Source organism: Anas acuta, chromosome 3, assembly GCF_963932015.1.
Source record: "Anas acuta chromosome 3, bAnaAcu1.1, whole genome shotgun sequence".
Classification (NCBI taxonomy): Eukaryota; Metazoa; Chordata; class Aves; order Anseriformes; family Anatidae; genus Anas; species Anas acuta.
This window is the reverse complement of record NC_088981.1, coordinates 112,789,130-112,810,738: the sequence shown is the minus strand read 5'-3', so window position 1 is coordinate 112,810,738 and position 21,609 is coordinate 112,789,130. Positions and strand designations below refer to the sequence as shown.

The 21,609-nt window shown below is 45.6% G+C and overlaps 1 protein-coding gene across 2 annotated transcripts in view; it reads right to left on the bottom strand.

Moving 5' to 3' along the window:
- The window catches only part of RUNX2 (RUNX family transcription factor 2), a 217,794-nt gene that overhangs the window by 41,530 nt on the left and 154,655 nt on the right, over positions 1-21,609 (bottom strand). The gene's annotated exons all lie outside the window — the stretch shown is intronic.

Sequence of the window (21,609 nt, the reverse complement as noted above, 5' to 3'; positions counted from 1 at the left end):
AGATTGCTCAGCTATAAGCAAAAGCAACGCTTTACCCTAGCTGGATCTTATGTACGTATATATATATATATATATATATATATATATATATATATATATATATATAATTTTAATCGCGCATTTTTACGGTGGGTTTAAGCAGCTTCCTCTGCTCCCTGTTGTTGCTTTTCAATTTTTTTCCCTACATCGGGTGAAACCCCTGCAGGGGGAATGGAGCAGGAAAAAGAAAAAGAGAGAGAGAGAGAGAGAATAAATAAATAATGAAGAAAATGTTTCTCTTTCCCTCTCGATGTCAGGAATGTATGGAAAGCTTTAGGCTGCAGCAGTATTTTGACACTGCGCACAGTACTGCTCCCCTCCCCTATTCCTTTGAGGTTCATCTTTCAGACCACAGCTCTGTTCCGCTGCCAACTCGTTGGAAGTGTTTAGTGACTGGAGAACTGTTGCCTGCTCTCTTCAGAACTTCACACTTCATTTTTCCAGATCCCTGCGAGCAGCAGCAAATATTTCACCAGCCTGGTTTGCTGGCTACCACCATAAATCAGACTTAGAACCCAAAAAAATATCCAGGCCTGTCAAGGCATTAGGCTTTTATTTTCGGGCTGGATCCAGTGGTAAATGAGGGCTTGTATTTTCCTTTAAAACTGTAAAGGGATTTTAAGGATTGTCGTTGGACAATGGCCAGCTTCAAAAGATACAATGCAGAATGTAACTGGTTCGAGGAGATTTGAAAAAGTCTTAAGTATGAAAAATGGCTTTTCTTAAAGGTTTTTCAATGAAATGTGAAGCTGGGCTTGAATTTCATAAAGGCTTTGGCATAGGTTGTTCATGAGGAAATCGATTGGGAAGGTGGACAGGGGGATGCTCCTGAGCGATGGAACGGGTGTAGCTGTTCCTGCACCTTCAGGTCTGCCGTAGCTATCCCATGTGTGACAGTGAGCAAAAATGGATTGGATGATTATTTGCTTGATACCGATTGCTTTAAAATGTATATATGAAATAGAAACCTATTTTTTGATTTTGGGGAAGTTTGTAAGGAAAAGATGCTCAAGAAGCTTGCCTTTAACTGTCCAGGCCAGCACTGGGTTGCACTGTTTTTTGAAAAAACAGCCTCTTGTAGCAAACAGCCCAAATTTCCTCAGTCTGCTCTTCATTACCCTAAACAAGCAATGAATAGAAACTAGATGGGGAGTCTAGGAGCAGGGCCTGACTGCCAGCATTGTCATAGGCTTGCTCCCCGACCTTGCTCCACTAGGGTTCGGCAATCTGGTAGCTGTACACAAATCCCTTTTTTAAATGATAATAGCCAAACTGATTTGCACAATTTAGTTGTAAAACATGCCAGGGAGCTTCCAGGCAGCAGCATCCTGGGCATTAGCAGCAATCAAGGCACCATGACATGTCCTATGCCTCAGTTTCCCCAGCTACTGAGGCAGACGGAGGAGATCTGACCTTGACAAAGTGATAAGAGGTGACCACAGTGCTGTTCCTCATTGCTCCCATTACATCCTGCCTTCGGGGCAAGCTGCTGAGCTGCAGAGAGCAGAGGTTTGTGCCCCTCTCTGCCACAAATTCCTAGTTATCCAGAGCAGGTTGACTAAGTTTTCCTCCCTTGGAGGGACATCTGTGTCCTGCACATTTACAGGATGTTCTGGGGACAAGCTGATTGACACCTGCTTGGTGAAAAACCTATGGAAAACTCTAAGTAAATCAGACACAGCAAAGCTACTGGGTGTATATATTTTTTCCATTGGGCAAGTAGCCCTTCCCCAGCCTCATTATTACCTACACCATCCTGTTGTGCAGACAGTAATTTTGTCTGTCATTATCAACCCACCACACTAGCACCATCCCCACTGTGCAGACACTGGAGTAAAATGCCTCTCCATCAGCCAAGCCTGCGTGGAGGTGCCTCCAGCCACCCTGTATGCCAATTAATGGGGTTTAGCTCAGCTTTAGGCTGCACTGTATTGTGCCTTGGAGCTGTTGTGTTTGCCAAAACCCCCAAAAATGAGACCTGAAATACGGTACCGCAGAGGCATGCTGGTAGTGATGCATGTCCTTATGCTGCATGTCGGGCAATGGGTGTGCTCCAAGAGCTCTTTTTTTTTTCCATATGAAATGACAGTAAACGCACTGAATCCAATAGGACAGGAGTGTTTATGGAGTGGTACCTGGCCATTGCTGCTTTTTTCTCTCCAGGAGTGCTGAGGGGCTGGCTCCCAAGCAGATGGCATGCCTGAGATAACCTACATAATTTAAGATTTCTTTACACAGCAAAGATGCTGCTGTCTGCACCCACAGGAGCTCATCCTCAGGGTGTTCTTTGCATGTCCTGACCAAAGGTAAGGGCCCTCCTGAGCCCCCCACACCCCTGGTGAACCGGGGGCATTCCCTGCCGCAGGCATCGCCAGCCTGCTCTGGCTCCCCCAGTAAATACCAGCACCTCCCAAGGTCTCCTTGCCTTGTCTCCCATGGCTGTGGCTGAGCTGAATGGTTTCCTTTTACATTTCCCCACTGGTGCCCATATTCTGCTCAGCTTATTGCTTGCTACTCCTCCTGCAAAATTTCCCACCTCCTCTGACCTTGCTACCGCCGCGTCTTGGGTGTTCTGCGTTTGAGGCTGCTTCAGCAGTAGGCTTCGAGTCAATTAATTTTCCAAATCGCAGCTAACTCAGCAAGGCATTCATGAGCAGCAAGGTGGGGAGGCCAGCCGTGCACAGGGGGGGAAAGAAAAAAAAAAGAAAAAAAAAAAGGAGTTCAGTTTCCCAATTTAGCCTGGTGTGTAGCAGGGGTGGCCAGGAACCAGCGCTGGCTGCGGAGCGGTACAATTTTCCAGGTATGCCGAGAGTGCAGTCAAAGAGGAACAAAAGCACCAGCCCTTTCCCCTGCGGCAGGATCAGACCCCCGGCAAAATGACTTCCTACCCCGGGAGCTGACATAAGACTCCACACTTCCAGGCAAATAAACACCTCTTGGTCTCAGCAGCTATCTGACACGGGGGTAGCAGCAGGCAGGGCAAACCTCCTCTGTATTTCTAATAGCTACGAACACACTGCTCCTGCTTAAGGAACGTGCTCATTAATAGCTTTCCTGACTGATGAGCGTGAAAAGGTAGATTGAGGTGGTTCACATGAGACCAATTCCTTTGCCTCCAACACAGATTTTTGGGGTGATTTGGGGCAAAATCCCTTGGTGCATAAGCAAGTCTCCCCGGTGGCAGGAGTCAGCCCTGCCACCATAACTGTGTTTCTCACCCTCCGACAGCTAGGCAGCTGGGAGCAGATCGTTCCTGCATGGAGATGGGACGGCAGCTGGCTTCCTCGGGGTAACAAGCACACACAGGTACGGTGGTGGAAAAAACTCACGCCCTTGTTTGCCCTGCGGCAACTTGTTTGCGTGCCCACGCTCCCAGCCTAACAGAGGTGTGGCTGGAGCACGGGTAGCAGCTCCTGCTGCTTGCCATGGCTCAGAACCACAGTGAAGACACGACACCACAATTTCCACCACAACGATGATTCAAGAAAGCATCCTGCACTCCACTTCTGACTACGTCTTTAGGATATTTGGGCTCGTTAACCTGCTCGGTGCCAGTTTCACCCTCCCTGTCGCTGCGCATCAATGTGCAGACAGACACCTCCACCTCCGGTCCCTCCCGCTTCGATAAGCTTAGCAGCACTCTCCCACCTACCAGATGGGTTGCAAAGATAAATGCATCGCTGGTTGGGAAGCACTCAGGCACGCTGATAATAAGGTGCAGCTATCTGCTTTGGGAAGATAACAACAAAAAGGAAAAAATGCTTGGCCACATCAAATAAGAAAGGACCAGGGCCCATTCTTTGGCCAGAAGGCCAACAGGTGTGGCTTGGCTATGTTCATAGGATTCGCTTTAGCCTTCAGATCGGGGTGATCATACCCATGGTGCCCACAGGGAAGGGGTCCTGGCCTGTGCTGTCTCCTGAGCGATGCCAGACATTGTATTGGAGAGCCCAGGCCAGCATTGCCCAGGCCCTTCCAACAGTTCTGTTAGTGTAAATCCATGCTAGCAACAGCTGATCAATGTGCCCATTGAACTGCTTATTTATTATCATAAATACACCCTTTCATGCTAGCTTTCACCATTAAAATGCTTTTTCTTTGGATAACCATCTTTACCCTATTGTCATCTTTTCATTGCCTGTCACAACTCTTTGCTGTGGGCATTTGCAAGAAAATCTGGCTCTGCGTTCATATGGCATCAATTATTTCATGTAATCTCTGCCTTCTCTCCCAGCTGGACCACCTCGTTACCCCTTCTCCCCACCTCCATCTCTAATCTAAGGAAAACAAGAGTGATTTCCATCAAAGGACCTGGGAGTCTCCTGCTCCCGCGCCCAGGTTCACCCTTGCTCCACCTCATCCCAGACACCAGTGGGTGTAAAACCAGAACAAATAAGCTCTGCTTTGAAGGAACTAGAAAGACTCTTTTTATAGCCTGTGCCACAGCAGCCATTGGTGGTGATGGAGAGCTCCCTCTGATTTTGGGAGCCTTAGCACCAAGCTAGAACACCACACAGGCCCAGACTCAGCTGAATCCTTCACACCCACCCCATCCACGTCATTCTCCCAAACCCCAGCTGCACAAGTTGCTTCAGGAGGCACAAGATATATTTTAACCCAGTTTGCTCCAATTTTCATGAAGTTGCAGGAAGCAGTTTGAGCTCTTGAACTCCGCGTGCTTTCTCTTAATTTTCCCTCACCTTGTCTCATTTATTCCACTTAAATGCATCGAGTTTCTTTAACATGCCCTGTGCTAGAGGGTTTTGTTCATCTGAGCAAAACCTTCATGGGGTTTTACCATCTGTTTCTGCAGTGGGCTCCTCAAGCCTTTGCCTTTGCTTTCTCAGAGTTGCCTCTGGCTTTTTCATGTGCTTGGGGTGCAAGACAGCACATCTGGGTGGCCATGTCCCTCAGGACTGCAGCATTCTTTTATTTCACCTCATCTGAGCCATGTACACAATCCTATTTCCTCTGAAAACTGTTTTTTGCATGATTTCCTCCAGAGTTGGGTGACTGGAAGAAGCATAGGGTAGTTGCAAGGTGCCTGCCCTGTTGTGGGCCTGCCATGTGAATTTATGGTTAAGGTGAAGTTCATTACTAGTAGGATCATCTCACTTTTCCTGAAAAGAAAGCACCTTCTTTTATATTTAAATGCACAACATTTTTTTGAAAAAACCTCAGCTCAAATTGTCCACCTTGAGGTGCCTGTCTGGGATTTTCCAAAACATCCCATCCCATCCCATCCCATCCCATCCCATCCCATCCCATCCCATCCCATCCCATCCCATCCATTTTTGACTTCTCTCAGAGTTGGGAATGGCAATATGTCCTCATCTTCAGGAAGTGTGGCAGGTCTTACATTCCAGCTGGAAAGCCAAATTCCCATACAATTTAAGCGAGCCTAGCTCTGTTGAGGTAGGTCACTAATGAGTAGGACATTTCAGGCTTTTCAGCACCTTCCTGCCTAAGTCCCATCACTCACTGAGCCCTTTTGCTGCCTGTAGCTCCCATCCTGGACATGACCTCTCCTTACAACCATCCCCAGTCTGCATCTTAAATTCAGCACCACCGATGGTAGCTCTGGCTTCTCCAGCACTTCCAGCCCCCAGTAGCACACCCCAGGAACATGCTCAGGACAACTCTTTTATGACAACCAATGCACTCCAGTTAACAGCAAAGCCACGAGGAAGAAGAGGAAGAGGAGGAAGAAGTAAGGAGGAGCAGGTGCATTTCCACAGCAAATCATAGCACTGATATAGCACTTGATTTCTGGGATGGAGCAGTGTTGGTAGCAGATCTTTGGCAATACCAGAAAGCCCCAGCAAAGAAGCCAAGATAGAACTGGGACAAATCCCATGAAAATGGCTTCCCATTGGAAATTGTAATTCAAATATTCAAATATAATTCAAATTCACTTTCACTTTTTTTTTTTCTTAAGACTTTGAAGATACTTTCCTGAAATAAAATAATTTCTTTAGGAAAAACTGCTTCAGAGCAAGAACGGAAAAAATGGGATTTGGTTGTACTACACTGCAACTGCTCTTTTCTTTGTGATGTTTTTTGGCAACTCTGATTTCCTAATGCCTCAACAGTGGTGTAAATACAACAGAGCAAGAGATGAAGTCATTTAATACTGTGGCAAGATGTTGAATAAGACATGGTATAGCAGATGAAATAACCTATTTATTTCATCTATTTATTTATGTATATCATTCCTTTTTAAAAAAAAAATAAACATTAAAAGCAGCTGTTAGCACAAACAGAAGAGCTTGTCGTATCCCTTAAATCAAAGCCTATCCTTTCAGTGATGTCATGTAACAGTTTGCCTCTGACATGTAGTATTGGCATTTCCTGCAAAATGGAACTAATAAGGCCATGGGTTTTGCTGAGCACTTCCTCTACACGTACATAGACACGTGTTTCTCCTCCTACCTCCCCCCGTCTGTAATCACTGTTCTGATGAAGTGTGACCAATCCAGAAAACAAAACAAAACAAAACAAAACAAAACAAAAAAACCTTATTATGTGGGATGGTGGATTCAATGGAAAAACATCATTTATTTTCTACCCAGAAAAAAAAAATCATTTTTGTTACTGCTCTTTGATAAACTATGGTTTGCGTTCTTTTCAGAAGCATTGACAATGGTAGCCTGTGCCTTTTCATCACTTGAATGCTTTTGCTTTCGGTCGCTTGGCCATAAATAGGAAAGCCTTTGTTCTGTCCCCCTTTGGATCACAGCTACAAACACGAAGCATGGAGGACACAGGGCTTTCCATGTTCCTCGGTCATCCTCCTGCGAGAAAGCAGCCACACAAACAAACAGGCTGCTTTGTTTGTACTTTCTCTGAAGTCGCAATTTCTTCCACTAAATGTTTACGCATTCCAAAGTCAAGCAACTTTGCCTTGCATCTTGGGAACCCAGCGCTGCTGGTGATTTGTGTTATTTGCAGGAAGATTTGGAGATGCAGATTTAATGGGTTTGGTGAACAAGGTGATTAACATGTTTTTATTTTCTCAAAGCTAAACTTTTGCTAAAATCAAAACACAGCTAGCATTTACTTTGGTGCTAATGGAAGAATTTTCATAAATATCAAATTTAGAGCTAGTAGAAGGATCCTAGCTTGGCAGATTTTCAGGGGAAGGGCTCAGTCCAAAGCTCTTTATGAATTCACAGTTTTTCCTTCTCTTTCAGCAAGTTTGGAGTCAGCTGTTCCATGTCAATGTAGACCATATAAGATCTCCCCAGTGTCCTCCAGCCTGACCTGGAGGACCTCTTCCTGGGGGTACAGGACAAAGATGATGTTAATGGTCACATAAGGCCCTGGTGTCCCAGCAGTGGGTTCTGCACTGAGTACAAGCGTCAGGCTGAGGACAGAGTTGGCTCCTGAAATTCTCTGCCTGCTCAGCACTGTCTTGGCATAAGACTGAATCAAGGAGCAAGAGGCAAGAAATCTGCTCTTCACACAGGTATTTGCAGGGTTGCCAGCCTCCTCAGTTGCCCATTTGTGAAGGTTTCTCCCACCTTGTTTTTATTGCTCTTGCAGCTCAGCCTCTTTCTCTTTTTTCTTTTTGAGTACAAATGAACTAAATTCTTCAAACCCATCTGCATTGCTATCAGACAGTATTAAAAAAAAAAAAAATCTTGGCATAATTTCTGAAGTTTCCCTATGTACACTTTCCTGTTCGTGTATTTCCGTCATCCAGGTATCATCACTCAATAACCATACTGTGGCTGTAATGCTTTTCACATGGAAGGAATTGTGTTTTATTGATGGCAAATGTTGTAATGCACTTTCATGTCAAGATGAAAATCTGAAAGAGAAACTTTTTATAGTGCATGCTACATGAAACCTCTGCACTGAACTATACTGTAGAGAGAATATATCCAAGTACACATATGCTATGAGTCTATACAGTAAATTAAACAGTCCTGGCATGAGGGAATGGGCACAGGAACACATCCCTACTGCAGGGGCACCATCAAGTAGCACTCTCCCAAACCATTTCCAGGCAAAGACCAAGTATTAGCAAAGTCAAGGACCGCTCTGAACAGGCAGTTTGGACGTGGCTGTTCTCTTCTAAAGGTTATGAGCATTTAATGGCATTGTTCTGGCAAAAAGAAATGCCAAGTGGTCTCAGGGCCAGAGCCAGAGCCCAAGCACTGGTTCATGGGGCTGCAGGGATCAGTCCTGCCCTGGCAATGGGCAAGGGCATCTTGGGGGCATTGCTCTCCTCCCTGCCCTGATTTCCGTGCTCACAGTGGGGACCAAACACTTCATGGGTCACATTGTGGATCTTTTTATTTGGTGGAGGGGTTCCTGTTGAAGCCCCAGCACCTAGAGGAGAGGGGTTCAGAGCAAACTGCTTCCAAGCAAACAGCCTCTTTTCGTGGAGGGGCAGCTGCTTGGTGTGCAATGGGAGAGGAAAGCGCAAGTCCTAGCACCCACTGCTGAGCTCCTAGACCAGCAGGAAATCAGGACAACATAGTCAAAAAAAAAAAAAGTGCAAGAAAAATAATGCTAATTAGTGCTGGGGACTGCCTGGGGGTCAGCATCCCTGCCACTCGAGGTAGGGGATGTAAGGGCAGCCTGGTCATGGTGCCAACTGAAGGGGAACTCTGGATCCCAAAATCATAGAATCATAGAATATCCTGAGTTGGAAGGGACCCTTAAAGATCATCAAGTCCAACTCTTGACACCGCACAGGTCTACCCAAAAGTTCAGACCATGTGACTAAGTGCACAGTCCAATCTCTTCTTAAATTCAGACAGGCTCGGTGCAGTGACCACTTCCCTGGGGAGCCTGTTCCAGTGTGCAACCACCCTCTCTGTGAAGAACCCCCTCCTGATGTCAAGCCTAAATTTCCCCTGCCTCAGCTTAACCCCGTTCCCGCAGGTCCTGTCACTGGTGTTAATGGAGAAAAGGTCTCCTGCCTCTCGACACCCCCTTACGAGGAAGTTGTAGACTGCGATGAGGTCTCCCCTCAGCCTCCTCTTCTCCAGGCTGAACAGGCCCAGTGCCCTCAGCCGTTCCTCGTACGTCTTCCCCTCCAGGCCTTTCACCATCTTCGTAGCCCTCCTCTGGACACTCTCCAACAGTTTCATGTCCTTTTTATACTGTGGTGCCCAGAACTGCACACAGTACTCGAGGTGAGGCCTCACCAGCGCAGAGTAGAGGTTCCCCTTCCAGCACCTCTGCCAGTACTGCCTCACCTCATTTCTGAGTGCAGCTGGTGCAAACTCTCTGTCTGGAAGGTGCACGTGCTGCCTTTGGTGGTGGGAACCAGCTGCGTGGCACAGCCAGCTGACGCAGGGTGCCTGCTTGACATCGAGGGTCTGATGGCACGATGCAGCTGGGGACATCCATGCCTGCAGGATAGCATTGCCCCACAGCTACAATGACTCTTGATGTCCCCTCCCTATGGAAGCCTGCAGAACAAAACCCTTGCCTGAGTGCCACCTGTGCCCATGACAGGGCTCCTGCTACTGCTTTTGCCCCTTCTTCTGCCTCTCTCAACCCTTTCTCGACTTACTTACCTCATTCACTGGGGGTTGGAGGGCATTTGGTGTTTCACATAGTGATCTCTACGTTACTATTTTTACATTTCTGGTTGGGGCTTCCTGCTGAATGAGCACAAGCAGGGCTTCCTCCAGCCTTCCTGCTCAAATCCAACACTGATAGCAAACAACTGGCACATTAATCTTGCTCTCAGTATTTTGGGGGTTCCCTTGCTCTGCTCAGTACCACAACTGATGTGGCTGAAAGGCAGAAGACCCATCCCAAGACCAGGTTTCATCCCAGTTCAATATCCCAATGTCCTTCTCCAAATACACTCGTGTGGGCAGTAGACGAGTTTATTCCTGCAGCGATTTTAGTCCCACTGGAGCAGGAGGTTCAGACACCTCTTTGGAAAAGCCTCCTGGGAGGTTTCCAGCTTGTGTTTTCACAAACACAAAATGTTTAGCTATGTTTTGGGAAAGGCTCCAAGTCCATGGCTGCTTCTCTGAAGGACCCTTGAAACTTTTTTGAGGTTGGATTGTCTCTCCAACCCACTCACAATTTGTGCAATTACTTAACATCAATGAATTTGTATCAGATTTATACACCAGAGCAGTAAGATTACCACTTGCACAAAATGCCTGTCTCCTCCTCAGCTGATTCCTGAAGCAGTTTTCTGTTTGCCACTGAGATAAAAACTAGAAAACTCAACCCAAAGGCCAGCAGATAATGGGGTCAGATCTAGGCTCTTGCTTGGTCCTGTAGCTCACCAAAACCAATTCAAAAGCTCTCACTATTGTTCACAATTCCTGAGACACTGCTTGGGGCTGGCAATTTTTTACATAAATACTTTCCTGTTCACAAATATTTCTCTTTCCCTATTTTTGTGGACAAACATTAATTTAAATGGTTAAAAAAGAATTCCGACTTCAACACCTAGAACTGTTTTACAGCCAAAAGATATATGAGGTCTACTGCTAAATTGCCCCTAAGACCACGGCTTTTTGCACCTTTTCACATCCCAGATCACAGGGCAGATGCCTCTGATCTTCCTTTGCAGTCACAGAAGAGAAACAAAAAGTGGGCAACTAATCCAATTCAGATCAAAGTGCCACTTCACCTCTATTGGCTATAAAGGGAGCAAATGTAGGGTAACTAGCCCAGATGCGGATTCAGCCTTGGCTTACATGAGCTAAACCCTGTCTCCTTGGGTTCTAACAGTGGTGAATTTTCAGCAGGTATTCCCAAAGAGCTCATCCCCACCTTGGGTTCTGCTTTGCCAGGATGGCTGCTATGCATAAGCATCAATTAGTCAGTGATTCAGAGTAGAAAGATTCACACCTGGCAAAACCTAGGTGGAAATGCACTCCTCCTTCCTCCCAGGGGAACTCCACCGTTAACACACCTGCTCTCTTTCCGTTTTATTTTCTCACAGGCTTCATAAATCTTGCTTTCCTTTCCTCACCGCAGCCTAACCTCGGGAGGTGTGAATGCTCCCGTTTGCTCAGCTAGAAGGGGGAAAAAAAAAAAAAAAAAAGATTTCTACAAGCTCAGCTTCACTAGGGCAAATGAACCCTGTGTTTTAGGATGTCAGAGCAATCAGGCAGATTCAGCTGGGGTTCCAGGAGGATGGCAGAAGTGCACAGGATGGGCTAAAACAAGCCCAAAGTGTGAAAACCTGCAGCATCCTGATAGGCAATCCTGATAAGAGAAAAGCCTGCTGCAAACAGCTAGCAGAACCAGGACCAAAGATCTACTCTCACTTCGTGTTATGTCCCCACCTAGAAGTTTGGGCTACAGCAAACTAAGTTTAGAAAATAGCCAAGACTAATTTAACAGTTGGTTGTTTTTCATGGACGGAAAGACAGAGCTCGACCTTTTCTCTGAAAACACCCCACCCGGGGTTCCTGGAAGTGGCTGAAGTCTCTTGTTTCTGGAGGTGCTGCCTCCTACCCAGGGCTTACGCTGTTTTTTGACTTCTGCTTCAGTTCAAGCCTGCAGAAGATCTCAGGAATAACCCCAGGAGGAGGGCAGGGTCTGCAAGGAAGAGCGAGGTGGCTGTCACTAAGCACCAGGAGCTTCACGTTCCAAAGGATTTGGAAAGTGGGAACTCAAATTGTTTTAAATTGAGCATCTTCCTGTCTTGCTTCCACACTGCTGAGACTTTGAAAAGACTTTTTTAAAACCTTAATTCTTTCTTCTTCTGCGTTTTAAGGGTTGAGTGAGAAGAGTCATCGTTCCCTCCAATTTTTTTAGATGTTTATGTTCAACATCCTGAGTTTATTCATAAAGCAACGAGCCTGCCTTTAAAAATCAAGGCCAAATCTAGGTCAAATCTGATAAACATTTTAGCCTTTGCTCTGCAGAATCGGAGGGCTCAGGCACATGATCGTGTTACTGCAGCTCAATGAGCGGCACCACATCAGCTGCACGGCACCAAGGGGCCGCGCGCGCTGAGCCACAAGGGTGAGGCCAAGCACATTAGCCTGAAACCGCTTTTATTGAGGTTTCAACAAATGTGTTTTATCTCACATTTGCCAGCGGTAACCATTTGAGTTGCATTATTTCAGTGTTTGCCTGGGCCCTAAGCCTCTTCAATGGCTCGTGTTTTTCTACTCACAATAATTTATTGCAGTATTTAGATGAGAGGACCAGGAAACATGGCATGTCTGTGGCCGAGACTATAAATCTGGTCCTGGGATGCTCCATGCTGTGCACTGCTGGTCTTCCAGTTGTCCTGTTTACGGGCCCACTGGTGCACAGGGGGGGCTGTCCAGCCTCTATTTCCTTTGAGGGATAGCCAAATGCATAGAGGAATAGTGCACAGTCCAGTTTTCTCCCAACAAAAGAGCTGGGATATGGCAAGAGTGCACGGAAGCCAGAAATGCTTGGAGAGGAAAAGGGCATTACGGAGCACTTCCACTGCCTACTGTAGTGTAGTTGCAGCCTTTACTACAGTCCAGATATGAAATCAGCTCATCATGTGAACGCCAAGAGCTGCTTCAGCCCTCAGTAAACTCAGCCACCACACAATGAGCTCAGGAGGCTCCTGAAACTGTTTTCTACAAAAACCACATACACATGCACATGTGTGCACACAGGCACATGCAGACAGACACAACCAGCTACTGTGGCTCTGTTATCCTTTATAAGCCAAACTGCCAATTGAAAAGGATTTAGATTTGGGGATAACGTACATTGAGAAATACATCGTACAGTTGGATTCTAGGATGGAGTTATTCCACAGTCATGATTAAATCCTTTCCCACTCCTGTACCAAGCAGTAGTGTGTATGGGTGATAATGGCCACTGCTTCAGCTTGAAGCAAGAAGCTACTTCAAGAGAATCCTTGGGATGAATGTGAGGAGGTCTCCAAGTCTCCCCCCACCTTAGTTTAGGCCCAAAATTTAGGGTCTGTAAAAGTATGAAACAAGTAGAAATGCTCACACAAATTTTATGATGAGTCATTGCATTAAAAGCAAATGAGGCTTGTTGATGCCTGCTCTGATGTAGGATTACATCTCTTGGTTATCCTCTTCACTGCATAATAAAAGTTTGCATCCTAACCTATCTCTGGACAAAGGCATCACTGCTAGCTGGGGAGACATCGTTGTGCAAAGTGTTTGAGTTCAGTATCTCTGAAGCTGCTGAGTTTCACAGAGCTGGGTCTGGCCACGCGATTCAAAAGCTAGAAGCTAGAGGACAGATAGACTTCACCATTGTCTAGTACAATCCCATTAGTTCTGTCTCCTTGGAAACGGGATTGGAAAGTTAAAATCTTAAAAAAATATATCTAAGTTAAACCTTTAAACTGAAGGGAAGATGTATTACTTTACTAAGTCTCTCACTTTGTTTCCCTGCGCTTTGTGTTTGTAGAGCTCCCTTCTCTGATTCATGGAAACAACTCAAAGCGGCAAGAGTTATTCATAGAAGTTGCTTCTACACATGAGTCAAACAAGGCAGTCAGGATGCAACAGCCCAGACGAAGTTAGGGCAAATAAAATGCAAATAATGAAACTAGATTCATGTGGTTCAGCCCTTTTCCTCTCCTATCTTCAGCATCTTTGTGACACCGCTGTGATGGCTGATAAGAAAACAGAGGTCAAAGTGTCAAGAAAACAGAGGCTGTTTCCTTTGCATCAGATATGAAAAGCAACATCTTCCAGCTTTCTCATGGCTTTGCCCAGCCCAGAGAGTGGCCAAACCTCATTCTGAAGAAACTGAGAGGTGCCTGCTGCAAGTGGAAAGTATCTGCACAAAACCATATTGCACCCAGTAGCATGCCTCAAAGCCTGGGACCCTGCATTTTTCCTGGATGCTCTGCTTTTCTGCACTGAGCAAAGGACTATACAATTTCTCCTACTCCAAGAAACAGATGTAAAAACTTGTCAGTAATGGTCAGTGCACCAGTATATCCCCAATTTATCTGCTGGAAAATTTCTCTGTGAAAGAGCTGCCACCTTACAAGCTACAAACAAGTAAGGTCATGCATCTTACCACGTTCATATTATCATACGGAGCACAGTGTCCGGGCTTCGTGCTGAGAAAAAAATACAAGGTCACAGACCTAAAATTCAAGCTGCTGGAGTGAAAGGATGAAAACTTCATGAAAGAAAAACAGTCAGGCTTGGGGAGGAAATAGTTTTGGGGCAGCTGATCAGACTGACTGATAAACTGTGAACTCCCAAAGACAACTGAAAAAGCTAAAGGCTACACATAGAGAAGATTACAAACTATGTATGGCCTCTAAGTCTTGGAAGAAGAAGACAAATGCAAGATGAATCTGGGAACTAAAATTCATAGTTGTACTAGAAAGTAATGACCGTGGTTAGCAGTTGGTCTAAGGGGATCCCCTTCGCAGAGCACATCTTGGTTCAAATGCCTTTCTGCTTGTCATTGGCATGGTGAAGGATATTAATTCTGGAATATAGGTATCGGAATTAACAGTCTGTGTTTCCTATATCGTTTGTTGAACATTTTTCAGGGCAATTAAGGGGTTAAATTCCCAGCCTAGGAGAAAGGTACTCATTACCCCCTACCCTGAGCTCACTGGGGGCTGTGAGGGGTCATCATGATGCTCTGGCAGGTGACAAGTTGGGAGGTAATGGCTGTTGAAGGCTCTACTTTCACCTTTCTCTGCATAAAAACTTTAGATGATTTTTTGTATAAAAGAAAAATCAGCAGGATCTCATTCTACCATTTATTACCTGAAGTATTCCTCTACGTACCTTGCTAACAATGTTTCTTTTTTTTTTTTTTTTTGTTATCCCAAACTAGAACAAACACCTATAACACCCATGGCAGAAAAAAAGAAAAAATCCCAAACCAACAGCTTGCCTTTTCTTTCTAACTGAGATTGGTATTGACATATTAAGAAGAAATGTGCTTACTGGCAAGGTATTGGCCTGTTCCAGAAAAATGGCATCACGGGCTTTCAATTCTTTGAAATTTGCCTTGTCACAAATATTAACAAATGGGTACATATTTTACGAAGAAATACTGATTTCTTAACAAAAGTTGTAAGGCAGCCAAAAACACTTGGAATTAAACCAATAACTGCATTTTAAACTAAGAGAAGTAACCAAATAACAATTGCTTTTCCCAAACAGACCAGGAACTAGAGGAGTCCTAGTCATATCAGTTCCCCTGTCCCACACATACTCTTTCCCATTTCTGACAATATTTTTAAAGCCATCCTTTACTTAACGTGGTGGTAAATGCAGAGGCTTTTCACCAATATCTGTCTAAACCATTACACAACTTTTATTAAGTGCCCATCAATTCTGGGCACTTGAGACGTGAGTGAGCTTAAGAAAACATTTTCAGAAATGAACTACTTCTCGTTCTGGGAGGCAGTCGAAAACTTTGTTTCCCCCACTTTCTCATATTCCATATGGGTGTGTTTCTGAGCTTCACGTCTTTCTTCTCTGAGGTTCAATTTCTTCTTTGCAGTTGTGGCAAAGAAACACTAAAGGAATGACTTTTGCATTTCACTGGCTATGTCTGAGGTCTGTGGTCATCCTTATCTCCTGCAGGAGACTTTTGCAAATAAAGTATTAGATTTTCCTCTGTGGGGTGGATGTTTTCATGGGTCTTGAGCAAGGAGCAAGCACTTGCCAGGTTGCTAAATTTTTAATGTATCTTTGTCCACAACACCTGTGTGGGACTGAAAGATGTTGGCAAGTGCAAGGACACGATGGGATGGGAGAAGTGCACCAGAGATAGGCTTGGGCTGCACCCAAGGGAAAGGGATGGATCCCAGCTGGTGTCAGCCTCACGGGTCAGGAGGGTTTACAATGAAATTACTTTAACAAAGCAGCACCTGCAATGCCAAAGGGTCGATAGTGACATCAAAGTTAAAGCTAGCAATGTCAGCAAACATGCACTTCCCTAAAGCACAAACAGGTTCTGGGTTTAGCTTGTTTTTTAGGTAGAAAGAAAGACCCAAATGCAAGACATGAACACTGATCCCAGACCTCCAGATACTTCTGGGGCAGCTGGACCAGGGACTGACTTCAGGGCCTTGCTGCGTCCAGAGGAAAAACAGGATTTGGGTGTAGAGATTTGCCTTGGAGAGGGTTTTTGTTTATGAGATGTACTCATTCATCCACTTTCATTGGGGTTTCACTCCTCGGCCCTGCTGGTATGGGCGTGAGCCCCCGAAACTGGACTTAGGGCCGTGCCAGCTCCTCACAGCTGCTGCTTTCTCAAGCAGCAGCGGTTTCCCTTTTCCTGTCTCTGGGTCCTGTCACGCTGCACATGACCTAAATTACCTCTCTCTAGTTTTTTTCCCAGATGGGGAGGCCTGATGCAGTCAGGTGTGTGTCTGTGAGTAGCCAAACGACCTCACCCCTGAGCACAGGGTCCTCTCCATCCTCCACCGCCCAGTGCTGCTGATGCAGTGGGAACAGGGTTTGTCCCTCTGTGCCACACAGACCTGGATCAGTGAGCACAAGAGAAAATAACCAGGTAACATTGAGTTCACCAGCATGTTTTTTGTTGGTATTTTCAGCTGGCAAGCTCCCTTAGGCCAGAAATCAATAATAAACAAAGTGCCAGGCTTAACGTGACTATCCCGAAGAAAGTATCTTTAATAAACAAATGCGGAACACAAAGAAAAAAAAAACATCCATGTGCCCTGTTAAACAGAGTGACTGAAATGAGTTTCTAATTGGAAACTTATGAAAATAGCAATTGGGGGGATCCTCTTTGTCAGGCAGAGCTGGGAAGGTTTGAAATGGCACATACTAAACCTTCACTCACTGGCAAGGAGAAGAGTTGCACAAGTTCTCTGTAAACATCTTTATCTGCAGTCATTAGCCGGCAATCCTAAACATTGGATGAGTTCTCCCCATCGTTTCACAATTGTGTTTTTTTTCTTTTTTTTTCCTGATTTCTAGGAACTGTTTTCGAGGACTGCCATTCAGCACGAGAAAAAAATGTGTGAACATGAGGCACTGTCCCGTCTTTTTCCTCTTGGTCGTTGCCCCATTGCAGAAATACGAGATATCACGTTACCTCGTAGCCTACTTTTCTCTGACACTTTCCATCCAGTACCTATAAGTGCATTACAACCATGAGTGATTTTACTGTGATTTTCAAGATCCCTGCCTGGAGGGTATCACATAAGGAAATAAGGAAAATATGATGGAACGAGTGGTATGAGGGGAGTAAGAGACATCTTTCTAAATGCCCAATACAATACCTTATAAAAAGACAATCCTGTCTTTATCTAGTAGTGTGAAGTACTCTCTTCCAGACAAATAAAACAGACTAAGGAAAGAAAATAGGGTGGAGGGGAAAGTAGAAAAAAAAAAGGAACAAAGAAGCCAATTTAAACCCCTGGCCCCTGTCCACCATGTTACCATTTCTGTGGCAAGGAGCATGTCAAGCAAACTCCTCATCGACTGGTCCTTTCTACAGCTTTCCTACAAAAGCCACAGGCTGTGGGCAAAATTCCTGCTAGTGCTGCTGTTTGTTCCTCAAAACTCGTGAGCAGTGCAGAAAAAATGCACCTTCACCCCCAGCATGGAGCAGCAGAGGGACAGAAGTAGAGGCTCGATATCAGTCCTGGTTTCGAGATCCAGCTGCCAAACAGGGGGTTACAAAGAAAAACCTCAGGAGATTTCTCATACTTTTTGGCTTATTCTTCTGGTGTTCATCTTAACAGAAATCAGCTGTTCTCCTTCTCACTTGTGCAGCATTTGCAGAATAGACGTTAGCATCTGGGCTGGCTATTATTAAAAGATGAGGACATCCTACTTAGTTAGGAGAACACCACAACTGGCAACGAAGGGAGAAAGATCCTTCACAGTCAGGTTTCCAGAGATCTGTCTGGGTTATTTGCTATTTGTTTTTCTCGTTCCCTTTTTCCCCTCTGCAGACAAAGCCACTGTTTTTTTCATGCCTTTTTCCTTGCACTTCGTAACCCGCCTCACATGCCATGGCACCCTGGGCAGGGATAAAGGCTGTGCTTTCCTGGGAGAAGCTACCTCACAGCTCTGGGATGCAAGAAATGGAAAAGCAAGTAATCCATGGGGTTTACTGCCTTGGTGTTTGTGTTTGGATTTTATTTTTAAAAAGGTTTTAAAGTCGGAGCCTCTCCAGGCTTCAGGCTTCCCCTCCATGAAGGGGTGGGAAGGAGAGGCAACCAAGCACTGGCCTCCTATAGACATGCAACAAGGTTTTAAAACCTGCATCCCCAAACCCATAGGCAGGGAAAGGAGCCAGGGGAAAAGCCACAGAGTGCATTTCAGGACGTTTGGGGTGGGTGGTGGGAGAAGAGTGTCCTGCCGGAGCCCCGGCTCCATCTACCTGCTCAAAAGATTTCCAAGACTCACTGGACAAGGTGAGCAGATCTGGTGGTGGTGGTCCTTCACTGTGCCTCTATTGGACCGAGAGACCCACAGAGACTCTTTCCAAGCAGCATTTCAGTGATCTTTCACTGATAACACTGACATGTGTGGGCTGAGAATTGCTGGCATCCAAAAACGCAGGGCTATTAATAGAGGGACTTCAGCTGATCTCTACTGGCGTAATCACCATCTGCATTTGGCCCGGCGGTCCCATTAATCAGTGGCAAGTTGCTGCAGCATATCAACTTTACCAGGGGTTGTTTGCTTTCCTCTAAGTGTTGGGACATCCCGCGAGCTCCAGCTGCTCATCCCGATAAAGCTGCCGGGAGGGAGCGGCCAAGCACCGCGCTCACGGACCGCAGCCCAAAGCTCCTCTCTGCTTGTTTCCCTGCCCCACTGCAAATGCCGAGGAAATCTGTTGAGACAGCACAACTTGGCCTTAGCTCCGCATTGTTTTTTGACCAGATCAGCAGTCTGGAAACTGGGTCAATTTTTCTAAACATGTGGTTTAGAAATGTGCTGTTTCAAAGGACACTGTCCAATGGTGTGAGACCAAACATTGGGTTTGTAGTAAAAAGAGCTAAATAACAACAAAAAAAGTTCAAAGCTCCTATAAACAGTGAGTGCATGGGACACCCTGCTAAAGTAAGAATATAGTAAATTCCCAGTTCTATGTTTAGGGAAACTGAGGCATAAAAAGAGGTGTCCAAAGCTGCCTGGAAAATTACAGATGAAGCTGAGATTTCCCAGCTGCAGAACCAAAGGTACTTTGTGTCATCTTTACAAGATCTTACAAATATAATTATAGGGGTTTTCTTTTATTCTCCCACTCCAGTTGTAACAGCATCTGGAGCACAGAGAAGTCAGACAGTGCTTCAGAGAGCTGAGATAAAGAGCTCTGGCTGGGTAAAGTCTGGGAATTAGTATCAATAAGGGAAATTCAAGACCACTTGACCTTAGAAACACAGGTCGCATCCACCCTAAATAGTACATTCAATTCCTTTGCGTGAAAGCAAGTCAGAGCAGAAGTGATAACTTCAATTTTCAATTACTTCATAAGTCCCAAGTTATTTTCTTTTCAATGCAACAGCTCACCAGACGCTTTTGGAAGTTTCAGCTTTCTCTTTGTATGCCCATGCATCCCTGGCTGATATTGGACCATCAGATCCGCAGGGAAAAAATACAATTACAGAATGCCAAAGACAGCCCGTTCAAATACCACATATTTAATTGTTTTTCTTTAAGCTCACTTTAAAGGTTTTCCTTCAAGATGTTGAATAGAAATGCTCAACGTGCTCCCAAAATGTTATCCACCACAGCCAGCCCCATCACTCATCCACCAGTTATAGGTTTCTAGTGGATTTTCCCGTAATTATAACCTGTCCAATAACTATTTTTGGAGAATAGTACTCTCAGGGTGTTCTCTGCAAGTGTTTAATCATGTGCTGAGTGCCTGTACTGCGAAGCTGTTTCCCAGTGCTTCACCATCCCCTCTGCTATGCAGATGTGGGATCCAGAGAGAGCGGATCCCATATCCCATGTATATGGCTTATGGTATTGGCCATCCATGAACAGACCCCTAGGGAATGGATTTCACCCCAAAATACTGATTACTTCCCTCCTGGCCATGCAGGAGGTGACTAGATGGTTTATGTCAATCCCCGAATATATCCCCAGGTTATTTCCTCCTTTCCTCCACTAAGCAGTGTAATGAACTTTTTTATTTGGTGCCAACGTAGGGCTTGGTGCTGAGCTGTAAAGTCAGACCCCACTCCATGTCCCCTGTGTTCCTCCCCAAGAGCTTGTTTTAGGCACAGAAAAGACCGATTTAGGCCTGTGGCTGCCAACATGTGGCTTGCTTTGAGCCCCACCGGTGCTGCTTACAGCCACAGGAAATTAAAAAGTTAAAACTGAGGCCAAGAGGGAGAGGCAGAGCGGGATGTTGCCCTCTGCATGCAGCAAAAGCCTGGCTCCAGAGCTTTTCTGGAGTCCTCGTTCAACCCTCACAACCCAAAAGCAAGAGTTTGCTTACCGACACCGAAAGGTAGAAAAGACAATGATCACTATTCCTTGCTCGAAGCATCTTTAAATCATATTTCCTAACAATACTTGGAATTTGGTCTTTCCCCCTACTTCACACATCTTCACATCGGGCAGTCCTCCAGGCTGACCAGCACAGGTCACTTTGCCTTGAAGGGGGTTCTGGCTAGGGCATGACAATGAGAGTGACCTCGGCGAGAGGGTAAATGACTCAAAAGCAACACCCCTGACACAATCAAAGAGGGGAAAGCATGTGGGAATCGCTGTCCTGGATCAGAGTGACGGTCTTGTTCTTCCAACCCTTATGCTGACCACGTGTACTGTAGATATCCCAGAGAAAAAGTGCCAGAAATCAGCAAAAGATGGAAGGATTGCTATAACTCCTAGATAGCCCACTTATGCAGGAATTTCATCCTCCCGAAGCTCATTTTTGGGGGTGTTTTTAGCTGAATACATTATCTATACAATAACATGATTGGCTTTTAGCTTAGCCAGCTACCTGCATCAGGGAGAACCCCCTGACTCATGGGGCCATGGGATAATGAGGCCTGGAGGGCACCACGGGAGGTCTCCAGCCCAACCTCCTGCTCAGACAGCCTCAGCTCCAGGGACAGACTGGATTGCTCCAGGCTTCTTCCAGTCAGGCCCTGTAAACCTCCTAAGATGGAGGTGGCACGGCCTCCCTGGGCCTCCACTGACCGGCCAAACGGAGAAAATTTCTTTTTACGAGCATCTGGACCATGAAAGCAGGAATATAATGAACCTCCATCTGTGCTCTGACTAGCTGGGATGGGTTAACCTGTATATGGGAGGGCAGCAGAAAGGCTTAACACTAATATTTATAGCACAAGTCTCCCCAGAACTACTCGTACAGCAGCACACCACACGACATTGACTGGCTTGCTTCGTTCCTCACTCTTGAATAAAGCTTTCCTAAAATCAAGACCCAGGTTATGGGCTGGGATAAAAGTACTCTCAACCCCCCAAAGAGTATCTCAGTCTTCAACCACCACGTAAGAAGTGTGTAGGTAAAGCAAACAGAGCTTACAAAATCAGTGTTAGTGACACTCCATTTCCCTCATTAAACTTCAGAGTTAAGCGTTTCATGCCCCTCTGTGCTACTGTTCCTTTTTATTTTGAAGACTCAGGAAATAACTAGAAAGGATAGGAACTTACT